Raw genomic sequence first — 18,034 nt, 5'->3', positions numbered from 1 at the left:
GAAAGATATCAGTCTGTGAACATCATGCCGAATTAAACAAAAAAGGAATCTGCATGAGCAGGTTCCGGCATCCCTGGTGCCATTCAACAGTTCTCCCATGAACAACAATTCATACCAGGAGAAATCAGCCTGCCTGATCTGAATGATTCCTGATTTTCACAGCATTTTAGTCAATTTACTTGAGTTGAAGGAAACCAACAGTGCTGCGTTCAAGAGCTTGGCGCTGCAGAAACGACCTAAACACACAGAAAACGCAGCATGTTTGATGTTTCATTCTATCATTTGATCTTTTGATGAACTAGAGATTGAAAGAGCAGATGAGTGAGCACAACTCCAGTTTTAGAGTGTCTGCGAGGTGAGATCTAAAGGCAGCTGTGAGGGTGACGATAAGCTGACGTAAATCATCACCTCCCATCATGGCAGCTGCGTCCTAACGAAGGTGCTGCAGGTACGCCCGGTGCTGCTCAGAGAGGCTGAGGAGATCAACGCCACTGGACCGACACCCGCACATCTGAGCTGAGACACACAAACACGCACGCGCGCACGTGCACGCGCACAGGCACACAAACTGGCTGCCAGTAAACACGAACAAATCCAACAGCTCTTCCTGGAACGGCACCACGAAGCAGCTGTGAGTCCCAGCAGATCCTGGCTCTCCCACTCACAGGGCCTCTTACAGGCAAAAACACACCCATGCCCACGCGCATACACACACACACACACACACACACCCCATGCTGAATCTGCATGTTGCTCATGGGTTTCAGTGAAAGATAACCAAAAATAGAAGGAAATATCTATTAATTGTTTAGTCTGAAAGGTTGCGTAATTATGTACAGCCTCAGATGAGCAGGCTGGCCACTTCAACCCACCCACGACGGACGCACGCTTGGCTCACACCTACGCATCACAGCCCAACCGTCGCATTTGCCTGAATTTCAAGCCTCGCGGCTGACGATCGAACCCGGAAACGAGGGCTCCCTCTTCCAGCTGCCGCGTGGCGTCGCGTCGAATGTTCGCTTCCTCAGATTTGCGGCCATCTGACCTCACACAGAAATGTCCCTTTATGATGCGACACAGATGTAAAGAGTTGGGGGGGGGGGGGGGGGGGGGGGCTGATAATTGTTTGTCCCGCAGTCCTACATCAGGCTTTCGTACTCACGCGCTCAAAATTCCGACGTTTTTTTCCGACTGTCGTCTCTCTGCCTGGTTTTAGGCCCTGAAATCCGAGAAGCTGCATCACGTCTGAATCATGCTGATACATCGTTGGGTAATGCCAGTTCTGGTAAGTGATTGTAATATCTATGTATTTCGTTGCGCAACATGTAATGGGCTGTTCTTTGTTGTTCTTTTTAAAGAAATCCTCCTAATGCAACCGGAATGGCTCGTCTGCGTAGCTAGCAGACAAACATACTGTGATGGAAACCGAGGTCAACATCTGAGGTTTTATGGGTGAGTCAACATGTGATTGTGTGCACCTGCACAGGCTCAGAAGCTAACACTCTGTCACGGTCATGTGGTAAACATGACAGTAAAGGAGGCAGCAGAAACTCCCTCCGCTTGTCACACGCCCCGGCGTTCGTCCACTCTTCCAGTCAGAGCGTTGACTCAGTGATTTTGCGCGTTCCGTAGAAAGAAAAGTGGCGGCGTTCTTCCCGTCGCCGCGCTCTCTGCTCTCGACCGGGGGCCGCTGGACCGCTTGCGTCCCTACTGAAACTCTGTGACCTGCTGACTAAAAACCAGCGCACATTCAGGACAGAAGAGGATGTAAGACGCAGGGCTGCAGTTTCAGTGACACCAGTTCCCAAGGCTCTGCTTTCGCCGTGCGTGTTGCATCACTACTTCTGGTTCTGTGTGCACGTGCGTGTGCGAGTGTGTGTTTGGTGGACTGCACCAGTTTGCAGAGCTAGGTGAAGCTCGAAAATCACAGCGTGATTACTCACTCTTGAGGATTAGAAAAGCAACTCCGGAGCTGACGGCCAGTTAGTGCAAAAAAAACTGTATGAACACCCAGACCTGGAAAATCCAGCGTCTTCCTGAATGGAGCAGGGATCCACTGGGAAGCCCCGCTCCCGGCCGTGGGCCTGGCGGGGATGACATTAGCAGATGCCGTCATCACGCTACTTTGGAGCGCTTCAGCTCTCTTCCATATGTAAGCAGCCGCTGTAGCATTCTATCCTCTCCCCTGTGGGACACACAAGTGATGGAGCCTGCTCCCGTCCCAGAGCCCACTGTCCTCTGGACATGCCTGTCCAGACCCGCATGGTGAGACGGTTAGCAAACGATGCAGCAAGAGACAAACAGCAGAGGACAGAATGAAGGATAAAGCTGCAAAACTCTGCATTTCTATGGTGTTTGAAATCAAGAAAAATCCAATCTAGCCATGAAGGGGCAGTGTTGAGTGTCATTTATCATTATTTCTTTTAATAACAACACTCTTGTGTGTTTATTCGTATTCAGTCGTGACGTATTCAGATAATGTCACCATATAAGCGTAATAACCCTTTTCTAATTACAATCCTTGAATTACAGTAACACGACCCCCCAGAGGTTCACGTTCTACGTTTAGACCAGAGAGTTTTTAGCCAAAATCCCAGAGTGTGTTTACGATTTTCTCAATTGTGGAAGACAAAATCGACCGATGGTCGTAGCTGTCATTTGTTTAGGAAGACAGCACATTCCAACATCGAAGGTAGCGCAATAACATCTGGCGTTTAGCGACGCATCTGATGCCAGCGTCGCCGAGGTGGCAATTTCTAATTGTTTCTGACAACACGGCAGCATGTTGCAAAGTATTCCCTGCAGATGCTCCAGGCGGTTAAAACGGGTAATTAGCATGCATGGAGCTACGCTAACTACATCGTAGACTTAGCATCGCATGACTGCACTTTCTAAACGTTGGTCACTGACATCAGCTCAATAAAAATGCTAAATCTCTGACACTGAACTTCTTACTATATTTAAATTTGTTAACCTGTGTGAAACCTCCAAAAGCAGCCGTGACCGAGATCCGGTGGAGAGCCGTGTCCAAAAATGCATATTAAGAACAAATCTTCCTATTTAGGAGGCTAAACGATACTGGTCCTACTGTTCGTGCGCGCACGGCATGAATCGCCACTCGCTCTTACATTAAAACACCCAGATAAATGGAAGTGTAAACTGTTCCCTTGATGACTTCTCAGTAATACCTAAGAGCAGCTTGACACCAGAGTAAACACAATAAAGGTGAGCCGCTGCCGTCTGTATACATCTCCTCTAACCCGGGCGCCCATTCAGGCGAGGCAGTCGGCCAGGATGAGCTATAACTCCGCTGGATGAGCCCAACCACCAGCCGGCGCGTCTGTCCCGGGCTGTAAAGGGAACGCTGAGACAACCCAGTGACCGCTGGTTTATAATCAGTCAAACACAGACGTGTCAGCCCCGCGACCTGCGACACTGCGCTATGCACGCCAGACGGATCTGGCGCGATCGGATCCAGCAAAGGCCCAATCAGCTCGGACTCTCCGCGATGCCTTTTTTTGCTAAGTCGAGTCACTTCGTTCCCGTGACCCGGGGTAAGTCAACGCAGGCCCGTTTACGACGTGTTCAGGTAGGGGTCCTGTGGGAGAAGACGGCCTGGAATTTAAACATTTCAGACCTGGAACGTCTTCTGTTGGCGTTTCTGCTTATTTTCCTCCTAGCTTGGTGCAGATTTTGCACATTTGTCACAAGGACGGAGGAGCGTTAATGCACTTATGGCAGGGTGGATACCACAGGTCACGACGTGGAATCATCTCGGAAAACCCGGAGAAGTTCAGAATCAAAGCTCCTCTCACACTTGCTAGCCAAACAGATCTCGGTACAATACGGCTAGGTTTCCACTTGGAAATGGCTGGCAGGGTTAGCAGAAAGTGGCTGTAAAACATTCAAAGGAAGGGGTAAGAAATAGGGCGGCGTAAAAAGAATACGAGGGAAAATCCCGTTTTGTCTCAGAGGGGGACGTTTTAATGCGCTGGAGGGCAGACTCAGATGTGCCTCTTTCATGTCAGAGGTAGCTGCACTTGTTTTCCCGGGTCTGAATGCATGACAGATGGACTGTGTGTCTGAACGGAGGGGAATTATTCAAAGGAAAAAATTGCGCAAAAAAAAGAAGTATGTAGCCTGGCTCTGATGCGCTGATAAAAAAAAAAAAAACTACACGTGTACAATTCCACATCTTGGAACGGAGTTAAGAGCATCTCAAGGGGACACACACACACACACACACACACACAAATACACACACGTATGGGAACGTAGGTGGGTTTTTGTCTTCTGGCTGATCCGAGAGACTTTTGTTGTGTGTGAATATGTGCGATTGAAGGGGGGAGGGGGTCTGCAGGTGGCTCGCTCGAGCGTCCTGCCAAGAAAGCAGAATACCCTGGGGTAGGGTGGAATAAGCAGGAGAGGTGAGGGAGTGTGGAGGGAGTGCAGCAGGGGAGGACGGAAGAGGGGAAGGGATTTGATTTAGATGGTGGTTATCATAATCGATTATTTTATTTATCCACCCCCCCCCCCCATCCCCCCGTTTGGTCTCTGCACCCTGTGTCTCATAGGGGCTCGGGTGGGGCTTCCAGAGAACGGCCAGACCAGATGACTTCATTGCCATATGGTATCTAACCTCTCAGTCACACTGTTTTACAGCAACGCAGCGCATACCCATTCTCCAAACACTCCCTTTGTTTTACAGCGCTCGGTCGCTATGACGGCGCCGTGCCCGTACGCCGGTGAGCGTTGGCGGAAAGTGAAGCAAGAGGCCCCCCCGACCGCATCCTCCCTCTCGCGGAACATCGCAGCTAACTTTTTTTTTTTCCCTGGAATCGACTCACACCAGTTTCTTGTTAATCGGGTGTTTGCAATCGGTTGAGTATAAAAGCGCAGGCGGGTCACATTTCACAAGCTGAATTCCCTCATATTCAGACATTTTTGTGTGGATCCGTAACAGACAGATCCCCCCCACCCACCCACCCACCCACTGGCATTGCTTTTCCAGAAACATCATAAATGTTGTCACGCTGATGCTTTTGTCTCTGCAGGCGGATTTTTTTTATTTTAGATTGTTTACCCGCCACTAACGCGATAAAACTCTCTCCTTCTGCTGTACGGCTGCCTCCTTTTTACAGACGATCATGCTATTTATTTATCTGGGGTGGGGGGGTGATTACACTTTAAGTTTTACAGAGATGACGTGGACATTCAGCATTCAAAATAATGCAGGCAACAGACGTTGATGCGCAACCCTGTTGCCAGTTTTTATGTTGGATACGTCATCAGCGACCTGGAAATACTATTGGTATTTTGTTAGCATATGATACAAGGCAGATATAATGTCTCTATCTGTTTCCTTTATGTTCCAGTTAGCAACAGGCCAGCTACACTACACAAGACTGTACGCACAAAACAAATAAAACCATGTGTAGTTCGCGATGTATACCTGAATCCCATCAAGCACACTGGGGACGTATCCAATCCAAATTCCAGCTCCAACCCCCAAACTGCAGTCATAACTTGGAAGCAGAAGAGCCCATGCATCACTGAGTGTGCAGTTAACACATACTTCTGTAATTATAACGTGATTGAGAGAGGCGTTGGTAGATGAGGGGATACGGTAGAGTGGCGGTGACGGGGAGACAAAGAGATGGCAGCGAGCTGTTGCTGGTGACAACAGGAAATATGGAAGACGTTACAGAAGTGACAACGTTGAGGCTCCAGGCACAAACAAACACATAAATTCAACACAGACAGGCGGAGAAGACGTTAGAGAAGCATCTCCCATCTGCTCTCCGGCTTCTGCTTCTACCGCACCACCTTCTAGCGTCGCCGCCGGTCCCTACACCAAATTGCGTATTAAAGTATTTGCCCCATTCCTTCTTTAGCATCTGGGTAAAGTAAAGCAAGAGGTGGGAGTGGATGTTGGTGCTCCGGGGTGAGTTATGGGCCCTGGAGTCAGGGGACCCGAGAAAGACCCGAATAAGTACACTGCTGGGAGAGGGATGAAAGGGAAGAGAGAGGAGGGAGAGATGAAGGGAGGGCAATTTAAAAGTTCAGAATGCCAAGTGCTGATGTGTTTGTTTTCCATCACTGCTGTTCCGGGCAGTGACAGAGAGGGAAAACAAACGGCAACGCTGATGTATCGCACACAGACGCGCAACTCTGCTCTTGTCGCAATAAGTCTACGGTGAGACGGGTCTACCACGACGCTTCTTCGCATCCAAAGCCCGTTTTTTTCGGGGAAGCGGCTCATGTCTTTTCTGAGAGGAAAAAGGGAACTAGGCCCTCTGAGCGTGGGCGCGTCCTCGTCAACGCTTAAACGCCACAGGACGGTGGCGGTGGTTAGCTTCACCACCGCCGCGGCACGACCCGAGCGCGCTCAGTCACACCATGGCGCCCGTTCAAAACGGTGACTTTTACTGTATCACTTCGATGGGGTCTGTCTCCTTTTACACAGTGCAGTAGCGCTTTATGCTAAGCGCGAATACCTGTCTTTATAAGGTAGTGCGTCCACCGCTGTCTCGTGTTGAGGCAGCTCCAGGCACGCCGGCCCGTCGCACCCCGACGCTAACGTATGGCATAGGACTTGAAGGGAGAAGGAGGAGGCGGGAAAATGGCGGCTTGTTTCCGTCAGGCCGCGTGCTGACACGGGCCGATGGGGAATGGAGGGAACGGCGAGGAGGAAGAGGAAAAACAAGACACGCAGGTTTAGTGTGTCAAATGACCTTCCGCTGGGTCGCTCATTACTGGGTTACAGCAAAGCCGCAGCACTTTATTTGAAATCGTCGCCAAGACCTGGAAGTTTCCACGGATACGATGCGAAAACCGGATGAAGAAAAAAAAAAGGGTTGAACACGATACATTATTAGGAACACTAGCACTAACAGTCGTACGCTGGGGTTATTTTCCAATGATCAACCTCAGTGAATGAAAGACAAGATAAAACTGAGCAGGAAAGACCCCCCCCTCCCCAGTAGCTCACACATTTGCAACCTGTCTGCAGTCGGACAGGCGCTCTTTCTTATGAATGGGAGGAATTCATAAAGCCTATTTACGAAGCAGGAGAGATAATAATAGAACCAGAGCAGCACAACAGTCTAAGGCATAAAAAGAGATAAATACAAAGGACAGAAAGGTGAAGATGACAATAATTGAGGTTTATTTTATTGGCCTTTAATAGCCATCTGACAGATTTCCTGAGGAAATATCGCAGATCACATGTAGAATAGTTTAGGACTGATGTCAGCTGCAGCAACATATGAAATCTATTAGCGCGGAGCCACAGCAGACGCAGGGTGAGAGGGAGTGAGAGAACAACAGAGGAGCAGAGTGAGAGAGGGAGTGCTGCTGAGAGTCATGCAGGAGGAAAAAAACTCACAGCCCTTCCAAATTCTTCGAGAGGTAAAAAAGTCAGCCAAGACGCAAAATCAGAAAAATGGAAGGGGGGGGGGGGGGGTGCAGAAGAAGCACATGCCTGTGTTCATGCACGCACACACACACACACACACGCACACACACACACACAAACACACGCTGAAGCACTGATCTCCACATCCTGCTGGGTTCAGGGCCAACAGTAAAACGAGTGCCCAGACACCGCTGCCAGCCCCAGGGAGGGATGGAGATTGGAGACACACACACACACACACACACACACACACACACACACACACACACACACACACATCGGAACACTGAGTGGGAGGAAAAGATAAAGAGCTGGCAAATACCCATAGTATCTGTAAAATAACTTAAGGGTAAATGGGTAACCTCTTCACCTGTATTTACCTCAATGCTGCAGTTCATTGTCATCAAATTACCCCCCCCCAACATACACGCACACACATACACACACACACACACACACACACACAACACACACACACACACACACACCACACACACACACACACACCACCATCTTCACAATGCATTCCAAATACACTGATGTGGGGGTCTTAAAGAAACATTTATATTCAATAACTGCAAAGAGCACATCGGTTTCTAAACTGAGATGTCAAAACATGCACGCACACATACACACGCACGCACGCACACACACACACAACCCTCCCCCCAACAGCACAAACACAGAATGTGGCGGTTCTGTATGTTGGAAAGAGGAACTTAGTGGTGCCAGTATGTCTGTGGCACTGTGGCAGCCATGGTGTTCCGCCACCCTCACCCTCGCTCTTCACCGAGACCCAAACCACAAGAAAATACCCACAAGCCAGAAAGGCCTGAATGAATACCCCCAATAAACACACACACACACGTACCCAGTCAAACAACCACACATACCAAGTAAAGAGGTACTCTCCTGGAAACTGAGAATGAGTGAGGTTTCTGTCTTTCTCTGTCTTCTCTTTCCTCTTTTTAATCATCTGGGTCTGAAAGGGCACTGAGAGTTCAGGAGGATTGACTGTGGGGAGGTGCCGCTACAGAGATGAGCAACCGTCTCGCTCTATGCTCCACGTCCCAGCCTGGGAGGTGGTGACTGCTCTGAAACCCGTCTGTCACAGGACGCCAGGACCAGGACGCGCATGGTGACACAACCGGCGATGACCAGCTCCCTCGCTGGCGGGCGTCACGTCCAATGTCATCACACGGGGACGCCAAAATCAAAAATAGCACATTTGAAAGGTCCACAAATGTGATTAGCAACTGTAGCCTGAGATTGAAACAGCGATTGGTGCATTTTTGCACTGTTTAAAGTAGGATATTAATAAGGATAGGAAGTGGCGCTCCCTCTCCGTGCTCCACCATGTTGCTACGGAAGCCAGAGAGGGCCAAACAGCCTTGAATTCAACTTTTGTTAGACTGGGCAATTAGCACAATTTTAAATCCCATTGCCATTCCCATCTTAAATAAATCTACAACAAACATCCAACCTGGAGTTATTCATTGGGGCACTTATTAAGGAAATAACCTGGTTTAACCGGTTTTGTCCCCCGTCCGCCTCCTTAGACCCTCGAAGATAAGATTCCAACTTTAAAATTTTCTATGTTGTGTTTGATTGGGATATCTGTGCATTACTTTAGGTTGAAGTTTAAGGGGAAATTGAAATCCTACAATTATAATTAGAAAACTATCAAAAAACTGAGCAGAAATAAAAGCACCTGCAACAAAATGTTCCCTATTCAAAGGCTCCATTTTGATCTGAGCTCCAGATCTCATCGCTCGGTTTGAAAGGTGTGTATAAAAGCAGCAAATGTTGACTGTTAGGGTTCCTGTACGCGTTACCCGAGTTGTGTAACAGCTCAGCAGTGCAGAAAATGATGAGAAGTTGGTGTTGGAGCCCAAAGCAGGACCTTATATGGAGCTCTGGAGCTGTTTTCTCTCCTCTCCACTGTCTTGCTTCTCTCCAAAAGTGCTACAAGGTCGGACCAGAAGAGGACATCCTTCCAAGTCAACATATTTACATATTTGTAGTGATGTGGGGATACTCAGTCGAGTGTTGGCAGGCGAGCCGCTGGTCATCCAGGACAGCTGAAAGTGGACATCTGGGACTTGGCTTTGGCTCACTCCCTCGTCCTTATCGTCCTATCTCGTCCCGAAAGAACATTACGGGTTTGACAGCTCCGTGCATCTCAATGGACAGCTTAAGATTTTATCTTTTTCGGAACACGTAAAATAAACCTAAACGCGGAGCGGAATAGCACATAATATACGTTTATTAACCATAAGACCAAGGAGGGTATATTTCATGAGCGAATGTGTTTCCCCACAAGGTCTCTTGACTGAGAAATGCCCCTGGGAACCTTTTGTCTGGCCTGTCCAAAAACACCTCCCTCACACACACGCGCGCACACACACACACACACGGAAACCACAAACGCACACATTCATCCCTCTCTCTCTGTCTTTTGCCCCTTCTCTCCTCTCACCCCTATATCTCTTGCAAGGAACACAGCGCCATATTTCTCTTGGCAGAACTCCGCAGGCCGTCCCTGCGTGCCGGACAAACCAGCCAACATGCACATTTCTCACATTTTCTGCCTGCACTCTGCACACACGTCTCTCCAGCCTCCTCACATCACCCAGGCTCCCAGCGCCTGGGATGAATCCATTCTCTTCCATTACAGCCACATCCCTTGCTTCCTCCGTCTTCAAAGCCGCTCCGTAATTCACTCACTCCGCCCAAATCCCTCTCTCCGGTGGTTCCCTGCCCCTCTCCGCCGTGCACAGGTGTGCCGAGCTTCTGCTCCGCTGCAGCGCGATGAGGGAAGGCTGCTAACAGGAGAGGAGGGGAAACCAGCGCTGTCACGCAGACAGGAGTCGGTTTGGGGGCCCACAGATGTCTCAGGCAGACAAGAAACCACTTTTACAATCATTCTTGCTGCACAGGTGCAAGATCTGTGCACGATATAGCAGCGCGCACCAGAATGTGGCGAAGCAATTAAAAGAGTTCCGTAAAAATATAGGACAAGGTGCTCGGCCGGACATGTAAAGTAACGACGAGGCTGCAACAAACCATCAGCTGCATTCATTGATCCGTTGTATTTTTTTATTTTTATTGCGATTCGTCACTTTGAAACTTCCATCTGAAAGTTTGGGCCTTGTTTTGGGCACGGCTGCATAAATGGACATTCTCAGGGAGGAAGGAGGAGGAGGAGGAGGAGGAGAAGGGGAGAAAAGAGGAAAAAAAATGCAGCTTGTCTCTTGGGTGCCCTTTTTGCCATCCCATTTCCTATGCATCTGGTCTGTGTTTGTGCAGAGAGGGAGAGGGGGAGCGAGGGGGGTGTGTGTGGGGGGGGTGGCCGTCTGGGGCCGATTAATAACCAGTGATTTATAGGAACTTTTATAGAATAATACAATAAAAATGTGTGCATACATGTGCGCGGATGCATGTGTGTGCACGCGCTTGTCTCTGTGTGTGTGTGTGTGCGGTTGCCGTAGTGAAAGTGCACACAATGCTTTTCTAATTCTGAGGAATCAAAAACAAATTATCAGGAAAAAACACAGACCGTGCTCGGAATAAATTGGGCACAGATGTAGGCAGGAAATAAAACAGAATGAGGGGAGAAGGCATTGGAAGAAAGGAGCGCAGGAGGAGGACAGGAGGACCAGGAGGGGGGGGGGACCAGAGAGAGTGACCGAGCGAGGGCAGGACAATGTGAGGATGTGATGGAGAGAGGTTAAAAAAAAGAGGGAAGAGAGATGGATGGAGAGTGGACGAGAGGAGGGAGGGTGAGCGAGAGGACAGGGGATGATGTGGAGGAAGAAAGTGGGAGGAGAGAGATCAGGGGAGTTCCCATGCCCTGTACAGAGGAAATGGGCTTAAGAGAGGGGCTTAGCATGTGTGTGTGTGTGTGTGTGTGTGTGTGTGTGTCACAAAGAGTCACAAAGTCTTTGTTCAGCCATCGGCAGCGTTGCCGAACTCTCGATGCCGCCGTTGGCGTGTGGGGACGTCGTGTCCTGTCCAACGCTGTGTGTCCAGGCGGCTCCTCTTTCATGGGATCGTCCAACCTCGGGGAGCCGTGTGTGTGGACACGGGGGGGCTGGCAAGCGCTTCCTGATATGAATGACTTCCTGTGCTCTGGGCCTGGACGCTGGTGTCTGTAATCTGTCCACTTCTCCCTGCTTTGTCATCCCCTCCACCTCTCCTCCTCCGTCTCCGCAGCACACAGGCCCTCTTTCCACTCAGGCCTCGCCAGCCCCCCTCTGCATCCTTTTTTTGCCCTCTTGCCCACCGCCCCCCCCATTACTGGAGTCTGAATCACATCACGCTAGACCCGACTTACTGGTAAATCTTCCTCTCCCACTTCTGTGACCCCCCCCCATCCTTTTTTCCCCTCCTCTTTTCAAAAACTCCCCTGGCACTGCCACCCACGCACCAGTTCCTGTGGAGGACTCTGATCCCCATGTTGCCGCACTTGGCCTAATTCTGGCCGCGCTCAGTTGGCTCGGATGCCAGAAAAGAGAGAGGGGTTGGTGGTTGCTGGCAAAGCCGTGGAAAACTGAGCAGGCCGATCGCTGGAAACTCCATCAGTGGCTGAATCACTCTCAGCTGTGCTTTCCCTGAGAAGTAAATACCCGGCCTGTCAATTCAAGGCCTTCGATATCTGGTCCGAATACCTTTGTTTTCATATTTTCATTACAGTGATTAAATGTGGCACAGAGATGGATGGCGTATGTAGACATCATGTATGGCCTATAAATCCATGCTGGAGTTTCCAGTGAACCTGGTGTGCATGTTTTTTTGGACTCTGGGAGCAGAGGACCTGGAAAAAGCCCCGCAAGGGGAAGAACATGCAACCTCCACTTAGAAGATTGAGCCAGAGGGGTTAGCGACTGTGCTAATTGCTACACCACTGTTTTGTGGTCACATGGGGCCTGCGGGGGCCTGCAGGGGGTAAGGGGGGGGTCATATGCAACTTCCTGGGTATCCACCCACGGCTTTGCCAGCAACTTCCTGGGTATCCACCCAGGAAGTTGCATATGATTAACCATTGCTGCTCTCTTGGCTCGTTCTCCCACAGGATCTTCCTGCTGTGAGGTGGCAGGATGAACCACAGCACCGACAGGCTCAAATATTATATATAAATACTGCATATTCAAAAGGCAGTTTGCTCACAATGGTCAGAATAGCTTCGCAAGAACGTAATCGTGTTTTTTTTTTGTAGATCAGTTGGATCAGTTGAACCTTGACGCTTGTCAAATGACTCAAGCAAAACCAGTAACTGACTCACAAGATTTTCTAGGAGACTGGAAACAAATTTTCATGAAAATCATTTAGCCCTCCGGTTATTACTCTCTTCCCCTTTCTGTTCGTGAGCAGTTGGGTAAAAGTGTTTTGTGTGAATGCAACATCGGACGCTCGCCTCCCGTGGCGTCTCATGTGAAAGGGGAAACAAAAGCAATGGGGCAAAGAGAGCATACGTGTGCTAGTCGAGCTGCGTACGTGCCGACTTGCCCCGCCGTGTCTGTGAATTCTGGTGCGTCGGATTCTCAGACCCAAAGTGATTACAAAAATGTGCGTAAGCGCGACCGCACGGAACTGAACTCGTCTGCCACAGAGGCAGAAAATGAGAGAGATTTGGAGAACAAAAAGAGAGGCGGGTGTCAGAGGTGCAGCATTGGCTGTCTGTGTGAGTGCGGGTACGAACAGACATGTGCAGCCGCATGTTTAGAAATACACACACATTCACACACTCACACACAAGACTGACACAAAGTCACAAACCCACAAGTTTCACTTCTGCTTGGTGTGGCAGCATTCTTGAAACACCAGTGCCCTGAGATGAAGGTTCACATACAGGTCATGGCATTCGCACACATCCACTGGCTGTGTCGCTTTATGCTAAAAACAGGTCATGGCGTGCATGAATATTCAGGTGCGCTACATCTTTTATTAGTGTTCAATAAAATAAAATGGCCATGTAAAAGAAAAGGGAGGGAAGGCCTACTGGGACCGAAAGGGACACACACCCATAAGTTAACCGGTCTCACCAATCCCTGCTTAACCCCATAACCGTAACAACCTCAAGGAAGCTCATATGAGAAGACTGTTGGCCCACAGAGGGCTGTTGTTTCTGCCTGTTGGGTAACCAGATGAAGACAATGGAGACGTGTGTGCCTCTGCAAGTGGGCACGCATCAAACCTGTTATAATCAGAACGAAGTAAGCCGGTGCCGAGGCTTGACCCTTGTCGCTGCGGGGAAACACACACGTGATACATAAGTCTGTGGTGAAGGTGCACAGTTGGGCTGAGATGGGGAAGTCGATCCCTGGGGCAAAGGGACACATTTGTCTTATTTGCATTATCAGACTTTTTTTCATGGTGCTTAGCTGTGACCTTTTGACCCTTGGCTATGGTGAAAAAAAATAAAGCCTGATATTGCTTTAGACAAAAGCATTTCAAAAGAGTTTGACGTATCTGAAAGAAGTGTGTGCGCGTGCACGCTTCTGTTTGTGTTAAGCACATGTGACACATTGTGTTGGAGCGTCGGCAGGGGTGAGAGCAGCGCTAGCTCAGCGGAGGGGTGGGCGAGTGTTTCTCATGGCCCCTGAGCCCTCTCTGGACTCTGCTCATGTCTTGTGATTGGTTATCTCCCAGGCAATGTCACTGAGACTCGATAGAACACACACGCACACAAACGCACACCCAGGCTGATGAGGAACGAGAGAGGATGAAAGGAAGAGAAGCAACAAAGAGAGCCGGGAAGATCTGATAAGAAGGCAGAAAGAAAGAAAAAGAGAAACCGACGCTGTGTTTAAGAGTCAGTGTGTCAGTGGCAGATACTGCAAAAAGGCAGCCAGCGACACCAGATCAACTTTCTCCTCCTCCACAGGAAGAGTGTGCCCCCTGCTGACAGCCCTTTGAACTGCACTTCCGGTCGTTTACACAACCCGACACCCGCATGTGTGATGACGTCTCAAGAGGCACAATTAGCAAAAGCAGGGAAGGGACGGTCAAGCCCCTTTGTTCTGACAGTTATTATATGAGGGTGAGTCTTAAAATAATACATCAAATAAGGCAATTTTTAATATATATATAGCCACAGGTCTTCAGCCTAAATGTGTTCAAAACTCGCTCGCACAAATTTGGAGGAATGTTGGAAAGACTCGGCCATAATGTGAGTCAGAACAAAAGTCAGATTCCTCCGGGCCCGTGTGAATCGAGCTGGGCTACTAACTGATTTATACTGTGCAGATACCGTCCCATTTTGTCTGCTGTAAAACAAACAACGCTGGCAATGATGCCGGCCCGCGTGCACGTCCTCATCCATCCAAGCCTCCTGCGCCATAAATTTTTCACGGGGTTTGAGACGGAGATTAGGCCTTCATATTTATGACGTGCCGCGCACTTTTAAACCTCCAGGATAAGGGTGGTGCAATCGTTTGACACGTCTGCAGACAAAGATGTATACATCCCAAGATCCCAAAGCCTACATGTCAGGAAGGTCCGGATCGTTTATCCAAACGGTCGGACATGTTAAAGGAAAACACATTTTGGATGAGGAATACGGCTGTTTCCAGTGGTCAGAACAGAGGCCTGGGTTTGATGGGTTGAAGAGGCGCTTTGAATGCAGTCGGGAAGGTCAGTGGAAATGAGACCAACCTGGTTCTTTAACTTCCGACCGACTCCTCAGCACATGAAGGTTAATCTGTGAGGAGAGGAGCAACAGCAGCCGGAGACAGTTAAGAAAAAAGTGGCCGAGGGCACGAAGATGCAGCCATCAGTCAAGAGTTAATGGCTGCCTTTAACTTCAACAGTTATTTTAAAAGACCTCAACAAAGCAGTGACCCGGAGCAGGCTGGATTAAAACAATAGTACACAGTAGCCTCTGTGGAGCCTCCTATAAATCACCTTCAGTATCAACACACTATAAGAGTGTTTTCTATAGATTATACACACTCACTTGTGAGCTTTTCTTTTCTTTTTTTTAAAGGGACGACCTCGAGCAGGTCTGGCACTTCAGCTAACACAAGTGGCGAGGTTGTTTATCCCCCAGTCAAACGCTAATCCCCATTAGGTTAAGTGCTACCTTTGGAGGGAGACGTGGGCGCGGGCACACACACACACACACACACACACACACACACACACACACACACACACACACACACACTCAACTCTATTTCATGAAAAGATCCAACACATCAAGGTCTTTCCTTTGAATTGTTTCATCAGTTATTATAAAAGTTCTTGCAAACACAGCAGGAAGTGCTTGAAATCGGACCTATGGATGGCACCAAAGTGCTGGCGGAGCACGTGATCACATGTCCCTTTCGGTGCCACATGTGCACGCTGTTTACGTGCTCACGTCAGGCAAAAGAAATCGGGATCCAGCGGAGTTTCAAGATTTAATCACGTTGGGAAGAACCTCTGGCTTCTGCTGAGCCTGACGGCATTCCTCTGACGTCCTTGGCCGACTCCCCGTCCAAACAGACTCCCAACCTCTGCAGGTGCGTCCGTGAGAAGGTTGACCAGAACCACATTGCATCCTTTCTTTTATTTGGGAATATTTTGAAGGGGTGTTGAAAGACTCGGAGAGTCATGACAGGTGGAAAGCCAGACGTTAAAGTGGGAGCACCGACACGTCAGGAGGCATTTATGTACCTTCTTCCCCTCATGTCCAACAGGTAGGTATTGTTGAGCGTCCTGTCCTTGTTTCTATGTGTCTGCCGCCGCTGAAGAGAGACGGTAACCCTGGCAACAGCTGCCAAGGTGCAGCTTTCTTTTCTCTTTTCTCTGCCCACCGACACCCATGGCTCGCACCGCCTCTCTCTCCCTCTCTCCTCTGGTGAGTCACGATGGTGATCATCATCTTCCAGGGCGGCCGGCCACGCCGATCACGGCGGCGCACCGGTGACATCGTCTCCCCTGCACGTTTAGAACACAGATGGGGGAAAGAAGGCAACGTTTCCACCTTCCTGTGTTGATAATGTAATATAATAATAATAGTAATAATATAATAGACAATCTGTCCTCCCCAAATGACTTCAGTTAAAGATAGATGCAGCTTTTGGTTTCAGAAATCTGACAAGGCTTGACCTGGTTGTGAAGGAAAGAAGCACCACAGACATGACATCACGGCTTTTCCTGTGGTTTTCACCCCCCCTGACACCTGCAGCCCTCGGACAAGCGGTACGTGTCGGAGTGCACAACATCGTCGTCCTCGCTCGAACTTTTCTTTTACATGTTTGGACTGCCTCTGTTGTTTTTAAAGTGCAAATCGAATCGTCCATTTGGGCTGTAACGCGCTGTCCGTCCGCGAGCATGTGGATGTGTTTTTCCAGATCAGCCTCCTTCGCTGGTACCGTTTGAAGGCTTTTCCTCCTGAGTCCAGCCGTCTCTCTGATAAACGTGCGCAGGCTGACAATTGTTTTAATCTCACGGGCCAAAAATCGTGATCCAGGTCCTCTCGTCCCCCTCCCCCGTCTGTCCATTATGCATTTAGGATAAAGTCTTCTTTAAAAAAAGACCCCCCCCCCCCCCCCCCCCCCCCAAACTCAGGTTGTGCCAAGAGCAGCTGCTTTGGCATTCGTACACCTCGATCTGACGCATCTGGCCCCGGACCCCTGACAGCCCGTCACAATCACATCCATACATCCATTCAAGACTCAATCGCTGCGTCTGGAATGGCGAGCGGAGTGAAAAGGGAGGGGGGGGGCATCTTAGCAGAAACACATGTGTCTCCCTGATGTCGGACTGCATTGTACTGGAGGATTACATGCAGCAAAAATGTGAGCGTGTGACCTGTGTGCATGTAGCCTATAGGAAGTGTGAGCACAGTTCACAGTCAAGGAAAACACCGAGGCGTGGAAAGAGGTGAATAAACCAGATCAAGAGGCCTTAAAGCAACACGACAGCTGCCTGGTTCAACCGGGTTAGTTGCAGCTCTATTCAGGTCATCAAACAAGGACAGTTTTGCACGTTTGAGCTGATGGGAAGATCGTTGCCAAACGCCTAATAAAAGCGGAAAAACTTCCGCAGGGACGTGGGAGAGTAGGAGAAAAAAGAGGAGGCCGCGTTGTGGGCAGCTTAATTTATATTTCGGCGCATGGCGGAAGGTGTTAAGCTGATTACCTAATGCCAAACTGGTTCCAGTGGTACCCACACTGTGTCCCAGCTCCCGCTCCGATCAACTAGAGGTTACGTAAAAGAGATTCCTCCCTAAAGAGGAAAGAGGCACGCTTGCTGTGGCGGATGGTGGCTGGGTACACGGAAGCTGGATGTGAGACACAAGAATATAGAAATGCTTATAGAGTGAAGAGTCCTCGCCACATCCTGCACGCACACACACACACACACACACACACACACACAGAAGGTATGAGAAGATAGCGCCGCTGATTTAAGATAATGTCACTTGGCAGACGGCTGCAGGTTTGTATATCTTCCCAGGAAGGACAGTGACATTTACTGGCAGGGAGGGAGCCTGCCAAGAGTTTGAGGGCACCCGGATGGAGCCATCTAACTGAGGTCGGGACACTGGAGCCGGCGGCGGCTACGTCTTCTGCCCTGGCACGCTCACAAAAAAGGCGCACAAAGAAGGGAGCGTCTAGATTTAGCATC

Source organism: Takifugu flavidus, chromosome 12, assembly GCF_003711565.1.
Source record: "Takifugu flavidus isolate HTHZ2018 chromosome 12, ASM371156v2, whole genome shotgun sequence".
Lineage (NCBI taxonomy): Eukaryota > Metazoa > Chordata > Actinopteri > Tetraodontiformes > Tetraodontidae > Takifugu > Takifugu flavidus.
This window is presented reverse-complemented; position numbering follows the sequence as displayed.